Raw genomic sequence first — 10,521 nt, 5'->3', positions numbered from 1 at the left:
TTTCTTTTTTTGTCGCATCCTTTCCTGATTTTGGTATCAAGGTTATGTTCACTACATAAAATGTGTTGGGGGCTGGGGAGGTTTTCATCCTTCTCAATGTTGTGGAATAATTTCTGCAGAATAGGCACCAGTTCTTCCTTGTAGGTGTGGTAAAATTTGGGTGTGAAACCGTCTGGTCCAGGACTTTTCTTTTTAGGAAGGTATTTTATTGCTGTTTCAATTTCAGTACTTGATATTGGTCTGTTCAGGAATTCTATTTCTTCCTGGTTGAGCCTAGGGAGGCTATGAGTTTCTAAGAAATTGTCCATTTCCTCCACATTTTCCAGTTTTTGTGCATAAAGGTTTTTGTAGTATTCATAAATTATATCTTGCATCTCTGGGGCATCAGTTGTAATTTCTCCTTTATTTTTCCTGATGGAGCTTATTAGAGATTTTTCTTTTCTGCTTTCCATCAGTCTAGCCAAAGGTGTGTCAATTTTATTTATTTTTTCAAAGAACCAACTTATTGTTTTATTAATCTTCCGTATAGTTTCCCTATTGTCAATTTCGTTTAGTTCTGATTTGATCTTAATGATTTCGTTTCTTCTGCTGGGTTTAGGGTCGACCTGTTCTTCTTTTTCCAGCTCTTTGAGAAAATTCATTAGGTGGTCTATTTGTGATGTTTTCAACTTTTGGATATAGACATTTATGGAAATAAACTTTCCTGTCAGGACTGCTTTAGCTGTGTCCCACAGGTTTTGGTAATTTGTGTCTCCTTTGTCATTTAGTTCAAAGAATCTTTTGATTTCCATCTTGATTTCCTCATTTATGAAGTGATCATGCAGCAGAAGGTTGTTTACTTTCCATGACTTTGTGTAGAAATGAGAACTCCTGTTAGGATTGATTTCTACATTTATTCCATTGGGTCTGAAAAGATACATGGTATAAGTTCTATTTTTTTAAATTGTTTGAGATGTGTTTTGTGTCCTAGGATATGGTCAATCTTAGAGAATGACCCATGGGCTAATGAGAAGAACATATATTCAGGGGTTTGGGGGTAGAATGTCCTGTAGATGTCAGGCCCATTTGTTCTAGAGTTCTGTTTAAGTCCATTACTTCTTTGTTGATTTTCTGTTTGGAGGATCTGTCCTGTGCTGTCAGTGGGGTGTTAAAGTCTCCGACTATTATGGTGTTGTTGTTTATCCATTTGTTTAGATCAAGTAGAGTTTGCTTTATGAATCTGGGTGCACCTATGTTGGGTGCATATATTTAGAATTGTTATGTCTTCTTGTTGAACTGTACCCTTCACCATTATATATTGACCTTCTTTCTCTTTTATTACCTTTGTTGATTTAAAAACTAAGTTATCTGTAATCAGCACTGCCATGCCAGCTTTTCTTTTGGCTTCCTTTTGCTTGAAATATTGTTCTCCACCCCTTTACCTTTAGTCTAACTGCATCATTGCAGGTTACATGTGTTTCCTGAAGGCAGCAGATACTTGGCTTGTATTTTTTTATCCATTCGGCCAGCCTATTGAGTAGGGAGTTCAGGCCATTCACATTTATTGAGTTAACTTATAGGGGGGCAGATTTCTATTCATTATGTTGGGTTGAACTTTGTTGCTTTGTTTTCTCTCTTGAGCCATTGTAGTATCTGGCTTTTATCTTTAGCTTTGGGTAGATTTAGATTCATGAGTGTTTATTGTGCTGATCCGTGGGTAATGCTGTTTTGAGTACTTCTTGAAGGGCTGGTCTTATCTTGGTGAATTCTCTCAGTCTTTTCTTATCTGAGAATGTCTTGATTTCTCCTTCATATACAAAACTTAGTTTTGCAGGGAATAAGATTCTAGGCTGGGCATTGTTCTGTTTCAGAAGAGTGAGAATGGGGCCCCAGTCTCTCCTTGCTTGTAAAGTTTCAGTAGAGAAGTCTGGCATTATTTGGATTGGCTTTCCTTTGTATGTTACTTGCTTCTTTTATCTTACAGCTCATAGAAGGGCCTCTTTAGTTGATATTTTGGTCACTCTGATGACTGCATGTTGTGACGTCTTCCTGTTTGCATGGAATCTCCCAGGGGTCCTTCGAGCTTCTTAAACTTGTATCTGGAGATTTTTAGCAAGGCCTGGGAAATTTTCCTCTATTATGTCTTCAAATAGCTTATCCAACCCTTGAGTGTTGTCTTCTTCCCCTTCTGACAACCCTATGACCCTCACATTAGGTTTCTTCACATAATCCCACAGCTCTTGTAGGCTTCGCTCTTTTCTCTTGTTTCTCTGCTCTATTTCTGTGACTGATTTATTTAATTGGAAGGTGTTATCTTCAATCTCTGAGATTCTTTCTTCTGTTTGATCAACCCTGTTCTTGAGACTTTCCACTGAATTTTGTAGTTCCTGAATTGATTCTTCATTTCCAGGACTTTAGTTAAGCTTTTCTTCATTGTATTGATTTCTTTAGTGAACTTTTGTTCCAGGTCCTGGAGGCTTTTTGTGGTTTCTTTGGGTTGGTTATTGAGTTGTTCTTGCAGGTCATGGAATTTTCTTGTGATCCACATTCGGAATTCCTCTTCTATCATTTTGGTTGCCTGATTTTGGTTGGTGTCCGTTTCTAAGGGGCTGGTGCTCCTCTTTGGCGGTGTGTTTTCCATTTGGTTCTTCATATTTCTGGAGTTCCTTCGCTGATTTCTTCCCATCTGGATCAGTTGTTGCTTCTTGCCTTTAGGTTTTCATTTGGATATTGACACACCCTGTTTGGTTTCTGAGCCAGTAGGTGGTGTTTGTGGGTGAGATTCCACTGCACCCTGTATGATGAGTCAGTAGGTGCTGTGAAAAGGGTATGCAGAATGTCCTCACTATCAGTAGGTGGCTTGGAGGAACAGGCTACACTGTTGTTTTGGGGTCTTGTATCTAGCTCTTGTTCCTCTGGAGAGGCACTCTAGTGCCTCAGGTGGTAAGTGGGGCCCTGGGACTTCCAGGTGTGTCCTTATTCTCCACCTCAGTGAGGGCTGGTCTGGGAGTGAGTCTGGGTGGAGCTTTGTTGGGTAGGCCTGCCCTCAGGCACCACAAATGCTGTTATCACGGGTCAAAGTTCTGTTCTCTGCTTCTGGGAAAAGCTGCCAGGGAGGGGCTGGAATGGCCCCACTCAGTCAGAAAGTCTGCCTGTGGAGGTGGGGCTGTCTGAGACCCACAGTCTGGAGCGCGCCTCACTCTTTTCTACCCTCCCAACTCCGTGGTTTCTCCTGGGCCTCTGCCAGCAGGCCAGACCGCACACTACCGGGTCTCCCCTGGCTGTGATGTGGGCCGGGAGGTTCCCTGAGCAGGATCGCTGCTTGGGCTGGGCACCTGTCCTCCCTTTGGGAGGAGGGTTGCCCTCAAGGACACTGATCTGCCCCTGAAGGCACACACACCTCAGTAGGCTGTTCACAAATATCTAAAATGTTTTTTAGAAGTTATAAAAAGACCTGGCAAAGTGGCTCATGGCTGTAATCGCATCGATATGAGAGGCTGGTGCTGGATGATTGCTTGAGGCCAAGAGTTTGAGACCAGCCCAGGCAACATAGTGAGACCCCCCACCCTCTACAAAAAAAAAAAATGTTAAAAATTAGCTAGGCTTGGGGTGGGGGCACCTATGGCCCTAGCTACTGGGAAGGCTAAGGCAGGAAGATTGCTTGTGTCCAGGAGTTCCAGGTTACACTGAGCTATGAGTAGGCCACTGCATTCCAGCATGGATGACAGAGTCACCATGGATGACCTGGTCTCTAAAGAAAAGTAGGCCTCTTATATGGCAAAAAATACAAGAAAAATATAAATATTTGAGGTCTATAAAATGATATGAAAGTAAGTTCCAGGCTCTATTTAGAAATACAAATAGAATATGGAAATAAATAGAAGCTAATTCCTGCTCTTAATGATTTTTAGTTTTCATCTTTATATTAGAACTTTATTTTCTCTTTTCATTGTGGTTTTTTTTTTTTTTTTTTGCTCCCTCACATTCCTTTACATTCCTGCTTAATTTTTATTAGAAATTGTATACGTTTGGGAAAAAAATTGCAAAATATAATTGTAAACTTATCCTAATCTACAGAAAGGTGCACAATTTTTTTCTTTACTTAGAATATCATTGTTTGCATTAAGTAATGAAATTCTGATTGAGTGTTAATACCAATAATGTTTTCTATCATGGGAAAATTTTTTATTGAATAAATGAGTTACATGATATACAAAATAATGTACTACTGCACTTCTTGGAAGTAGAAGTTGTGTGAGTTATGTAATGTTATTTGTGGGCATCAGTTAATAATAGTGGGAATAATAGTTTACAATTAATTGTAGGAGATGTTTGCTTATCCCATTTCCAACATATTGATTAAGCATAAAAGGCTGTCAAAATAATTTGATGAGTTTCATCTGTGTTGTAAGATTGTAAGTTAAGTGTGTGTGGTCCATAAATCAATAATCCTACCTTAAGTCTATGGAAGTTTTACATCATCATCCTCATAACTGTACAAGTAACATTTATGACACACCCACATACTTGGAAAACTTATAATAAGAAAACATTTATCTCAACAACTATTTAAGGTCCATCCTGATTCCAGCCCCAGTTAATAGTGACTACTGAATCATTACATAAAAAGAATGAATTGGACCCCATAAAGTTGTTAAAATTTGAAGTGCCTTGGGAAGGCCTCACACACTGCCAAGTAATCTTCCCCTATCTATATCAATACCTGATAGTCTGTTAACATAGATTAATTCCTCTGAGCTCATTATGTAAAAGAAAAAAAGAAAAAAAACCAACAACATTCTCTGTGTAAGCAGAGAATGGGAGTGGGGAATGAAAATAAAAAGTAATAAATTCAACAGATAATGCTGGGTATGGTGGCTCACACCTGTAATCTCAGCCTTCTGGGAGGCCAAGTCAAGGGAGTCACTTGAGGCCAGGAGTTCGAGGCCATCCTGGGCAGCATAGCAAGACCCTGTCTCTACTAAAAAATTTAAAAGTTAGCTGGGTGTGATGGCATGCACCTGTAGTCCCAGCTGAGGCAGGGAGATTGCTTGAGATTAGCAGTTCGGGCTTACCATGTCCTATAATGGTGCCACTGCAGTCCAGCTTAGGTGACAGAGAGATCCTGTCTTTAAAAAAAAAAGGAAAGAAAAAAATCATCAGATAAAGTGCTTTGCATGAACCATAAAAATCCTTAATAATGATATACTACAAAATGAAGAGTGTGGTCAACTTAATCCTCTGTTTTTTGAGTTTAAGAAACAACACAAAAACACATATATGACCTCCCCATCTCATTTTCCTAAATGAGATTGACACATTAAATAGTATTCTAATATATTGGCAGGAATGTGAACAGGAAGAGGAAAGAAATTTCAGTTTTGAGATTATTATTGAATTTTACCATGCACCAAGAACAAGGCACTTTTACAATGGGACCAAGAATAGGCTAATTCTGTGATGATTGAAGCTGAAGAGCAGAAGAGCAGGGAATCCCTTCAATATTAGGAGAAAACTAATAGCAAGGGAAGGCTGTGAAGAGGGTATAGAAATAAATGTCATCATGATAAAATCTACCTAGTCTTATCCAGGGTTGGTCCCAACTTACAGGTCTTTATTCATATCTAAATAGGTTTTTGGTTTAATTTTATTAAAGTATAGTAATATAGTATGTTATTTAAAAAATTACTATATATAGTAATATAGTATGTTATTTAAAAAAGCAAATAGTACTGAGGGCTTATAATGAAAAGCAGTAGTTTCCTATCCCATTTTGAGTTTCACTCTTCATAAGCAATCATGTTTGACTTTCTGTTTTTGCTTCCTCTAGTGATTGTTTCCTTATTTACAAATTAATAAAATGTCTCCGTCACTAATTTTTATCAACTTTTAATGTATATTCACTTGTCTTATGATAGATGAAGATTTAGCTAATTTAAACTCTCCCTAGCATTTTAGTTCTCTCATGGTAAACTTTGTAACTTAAATAATGTAATTTAAGTGCTTTAAAAATATACTTATTGGATTTTCAACCTTCAAAACCTTTTGTTAGCTGTATCTTTCCTTTAACATTGCCATGGACTATATTATAGCTATACGCTTTAAATGATTGTTAGGTGTAAATGTTATACTCTACAACAATTCCTGTATTTGCTCTCTCTTGAACAGTTTTCAGTATTTTCCTCTTTCCTGGCTACAAAGAACTGGTATTCAGTCTGGCAGGCTGTCTTTAAATCTATGATCAGAAATCTCAAATTGGCTCTCCTATTCCAGTATTTTTTTTTTTTTATAGAGACAGTGTCTTCCTCTGTCACCCAGGCTGGAGTGCAGTGGTGCAATCATAGCTCACTGCAGCCTTGAACTCCTGACCTCAAATGGTCCTCCAATCTCAGCTTCCCAAGTAGCTAGGATTACAGGTGGGTGCCACCATACCTGCTCATTTTTTATTTTAGAGATAGGGGTCTCACTATGCTGCCCAGGTTGGTCTTGAACTCCGGCCTCAAGAAATCCTCCTGCCTCTGCTTTCCAAAGAGCTGGGATGACAGGTGTGAGCCACTGTGCCTGGCCCCTCCAGTATTCTAAAAAACTTACTTTTTAACTCTTCAAGATGTCTATTTAGTATCTTCTCTCTCCTCAGCTAATAATTTCCCCTTATTCTTAAAGAAAAAAAAAAGTAAGTCATGAGATTGGGAATGTCCTGGAAATCCTACCACTATACCTATAATCTTTATAACTGCATGGATCCTCTACCGTCCAATTAAAGTAAATGAAGTATTAAAGTGAAGGCAGTAGCTTTTTTTCTATTAAATTTCAGTTTTCCTACCTGTGATCTGCACACCCAAACTTCTCACCTGCATAAAGATCCTGCTGTTTTGATCATCCCTTCTCTTTCCTACATCAGCAATGTTTCCTCATGCAGGACAGCCTCATCAGCCTACAAAAATGCTCTAATAGGACTTTGCTCTAATATCATTCATCTTAACAAAACAAAAACAGAAAGCCACTTTTCTTTACCCATCATCCCTCCATAGCCCTCTAACTATAACCATTTCTCTCTTTACTTTCATAGAAAAACTCAGAAGAGTTCTACATAGGCTATCTTCTACATCCTCTTCTTTCTTTTTTTTTTTTTTTTTTTTGAGACAGAGTCTCACTTTGTTGCCCAGGCTAGAGTGAGTGCCATGGCGTCAGCCTAGCTCACAGCAACCTCAAACTCCTGGCTCAAGCGATCCTCCTGCCTCAGCCTCCCAAGTAGCTGGGACTACAGGCATTCGCCACCATGCCCGGCTAATTTTTTGTATATATATTAGTTAGCCAATTAATTTGTTTCTATTTATAGTAGAGACTGGGTCTCGCTCTTGCTCAGGCTGGTTTCAAACTCCTGACCTCGAGCAATCCGCCCACCTCGGCCTCCCAGAGAGCTAGGATTACAGGTGTGAGCCACGGCGCCCGGCCCATCCTCTTCTTTGATTCACATGTTTTCCTATGTATAACCTCCATAGTGCCAAATCTAGCAAAAAATTCTTTGTTTTCTTAATTCTTAGAATTCTAGACTTCTTAGCACTCAAAGCCGTGGACCACTCTGTCCCTGAAATACTTCCCTTGTTTGGTTTCTGGGACAGCCCACATTTCTGGTTTTCGTCTTCCATCCCTGGTTGATCTTTCTCAGTTAACTTTTGCTGGCTCCTCCTACAACCGTCTGACCTCTAAATGTTAAAATGTATTTTTTTTCTATGCAGATGTTCTTCAAAAGTGATCATAAATGGCTTAGAAGTTCTCAAATTTGTATATGCAATCAAAAGCTGATATATAGATATATCTCCAGATAATTAATTGATATCTTGACTAGAATATCTTTTTAACATAGTCAAAAGGGAATTCTAGATTTCCAACTTTTTTTCCACAATACCCCTCCAATTGTTCTTCCTTTATATTCCCTGTCTTAATAAACAGCATCTCCATTTACCTAGTTATTAAAGACAGAAACCTGAGAGTCATTCCTTTTTTTTGTTTTTTCAGGTAGGCATTTGTTTGCTTGTTTATTTATTTTTAGAAACAAGGTCTCTCTCTGTGGCCCAGGCAAAAGTGCAGTGGTGTGATTGAGAGTCATTCTTGATTGCTCTTTTCCCCTATTTCCCACATCAACAAGACCCACCTCTTCCATCCAGAAACACCACCTAGTTCAACCCATCATCACCGTGCCTACGGCGATGCAACGGTCTACTGGCTGACCTATTTTCACTTTCCCTGTTGCCCTCATTACCCTGAAGAGGCTCCACATCACACTTAGAATAAAATGCAAACATCTTCCATGGCCTGTAAGTCTCTGGCCAATCTGATCCCTCCTCAAAGAGTTGAGGAGACTGCAATGAATGAAGTGAGTAAGTTTTCTGTTTTAGAGCAGGGAGGCACACAAGAGCAAGTACAAATAAAGTAAAAAACCACTTCAGAGAGTAAGGAGTGCCATGAAGACAATTAAACAAGAGAATGTGTTCGAAAGTAACTGATCTTTGGGAGGACTTTTGGACTGAGTAGTCAAGGATTGAGTCCCCAAAGGAACATGAGAGCTGAGTGATACAAAGGAACTTTCAGCACTTCCTAAGCAAAGGTTTATTTCTAAATTACACAGTAACCCCAGTAAGGATTAGAAGGGCCTTTGTTCCTTATCTGTGTAAATTCTAGGACCCAGGCCATCATGAAACTTGCAGGTGGCTGTGACAAATGAGAAGAGGCTCTTGGAGGCCTCACGCCAACAATGAAAGTTCTGGTCTGGAAATGACACTAGTCTCTTCCACGTACAACTTATTGACCAGAACCCTACCCACGCGGCCTCGCCCAAACCACGTCTGGGAAATGCAATCCTGCCATGTCTCGGAAGACAGAGAATCAGGAATTTTTGGAAAACATTATTAATGAATCCTACAATCTTCCACACACTAAAGGGAAAATAAAAATGAGGGAAAAGATGGATAGCTACGTGGCTGGCTGTGGCAAGAGTTCTGCTGCTCAAGGGCATGGGCAGCATTGCTGGCTCTGGCCCCTCCAGTAGGCACACAACAGAAACAGAGGTGGCTTGGTGGGCTTTTCCAAGTCTCCCTGCTATCTCAGCCCTCTAATGTTGAGGAAATGGTTTCCTACTATTTTACAGAGCTGGAAGAATGAACCCTTAGAACATTACCTCATTCTCCCTACTCAGGAGTCCAGTTTGCCAACCGTCAGTCAAACCGTCTTAAATTTTTCTAAAGAACAGTCTGGTGATAGGCATATTTTCCATATCAACTTCTAAGGGCAAAAAATAAAAATAAAAAAATAATGGGCACAGAACGGATTCAGTGATTTCATGAATGGTCGATGATTGTAATTTTAAAGATTATTTCTTGTATATTACACACACACTTGAAGTAGGGGGCAAAAGATTCAGTCAAGGTTGTATGTAGCTGCCACTAAGATGTACTTTTTGTTTTTTGTATTTTTGTGGTTTCTTTTTAAAAAACTTAATCCTTTCTTCTTTTGGGGATCTTTTTATAGTGAAATATTTGGGGTCTGATGTTAACTGTAATACTACCTGTGTGCTCACCACATAGTTAATGGAATAAAATATTACATATATAGTTATAGGCCCTCTTTTACACACAATCGCATTCCTCTTTCTCCCAGCTTCCCAGAAATAACCACTATTCTGAATATGGAATTTCTTTTTTCCATGTCTTTCTTTATTCTTTTTTTTTTTTTTTTTTTTTTTTTTGAGACAGAGTCTCGCTTGTTGCCCAGGCTAGAGTGAGTGCCGTGGCGTCAGCCTAGCTCACAGCAACCTCAATCTCCTGGGCTCAAGCAATCCTGCTGCCTCAGCCTCCCGAGTAGCTGGGACTACAGGCATGCGCCACCATGCCCGGCTAATTTTATATATATATTAGTTGGCCAATTAATTTCTTTCTATTTTATAGTAGAGACGAGGTCTCGCTCTTGCTCAGGCTGGTTTCGAACTCCTGACCTCGAGCAATCCGCCCGCCTCAGCCTCCCAGAGTGCTAGGATTACAGGCGTGAGCCACCGCGCCCGGCTCCTTTCTTTATTCTTTCATTACCTGTGTATATGTATCCACTAACAATATATAGTATTTTTGAGATTTTTGCTTCCAGATGATGGAGTGAAAACAACCAGATTTTCTTTTAAAATGAGATTTATCCTCCCATCATACACAATTAAGAAATAAGAAAAAATATATGGCATAATGGTTTCCAGACATTAGTTAACAGGCAGTGAGAGATAGTGATCTCTTAGAGAAATAAAACAGATGGTATGAATAAGCCCCAGCTTACTGCATGGAGAGAATTTTCAGGCTGCATGCAGGAAGGCAGTACCCAAACAGAGCTCGGTGGTCTCCCTGAGCAGAGAAGACGGAGTTTGTGTGGGGACAGCCTACTAGAATCTATGGGGCAAGGATAGAAGAGAGACCTGTGCAGGGAGGGTTCCAAATGAGAATTGATCAGCACGTGTGTGAGGAAACTACTCAAGGCCAGTAAAAGACTACCGGAAAGATTGAG

Source organism: Microcebus murinus, chromosome 7, assembly GCF_040939455.1.
Source record: "Microcebus murinus isolate Inina chromosome 7, M.murinus_Inina_mat1.0, whole genome shotgun sequence".
Classification (NCBI taxonomy): Eukaryota; Metazoa; Chordata; class Mammalia; order Primates; family Cheirogaleidae; genus Microcebus; species Microcebus murinus.
The sequence above is the reverse complement of the archived record's forward strand: the minus strand, read 5'-3'. Positions refer to the sequence as shown.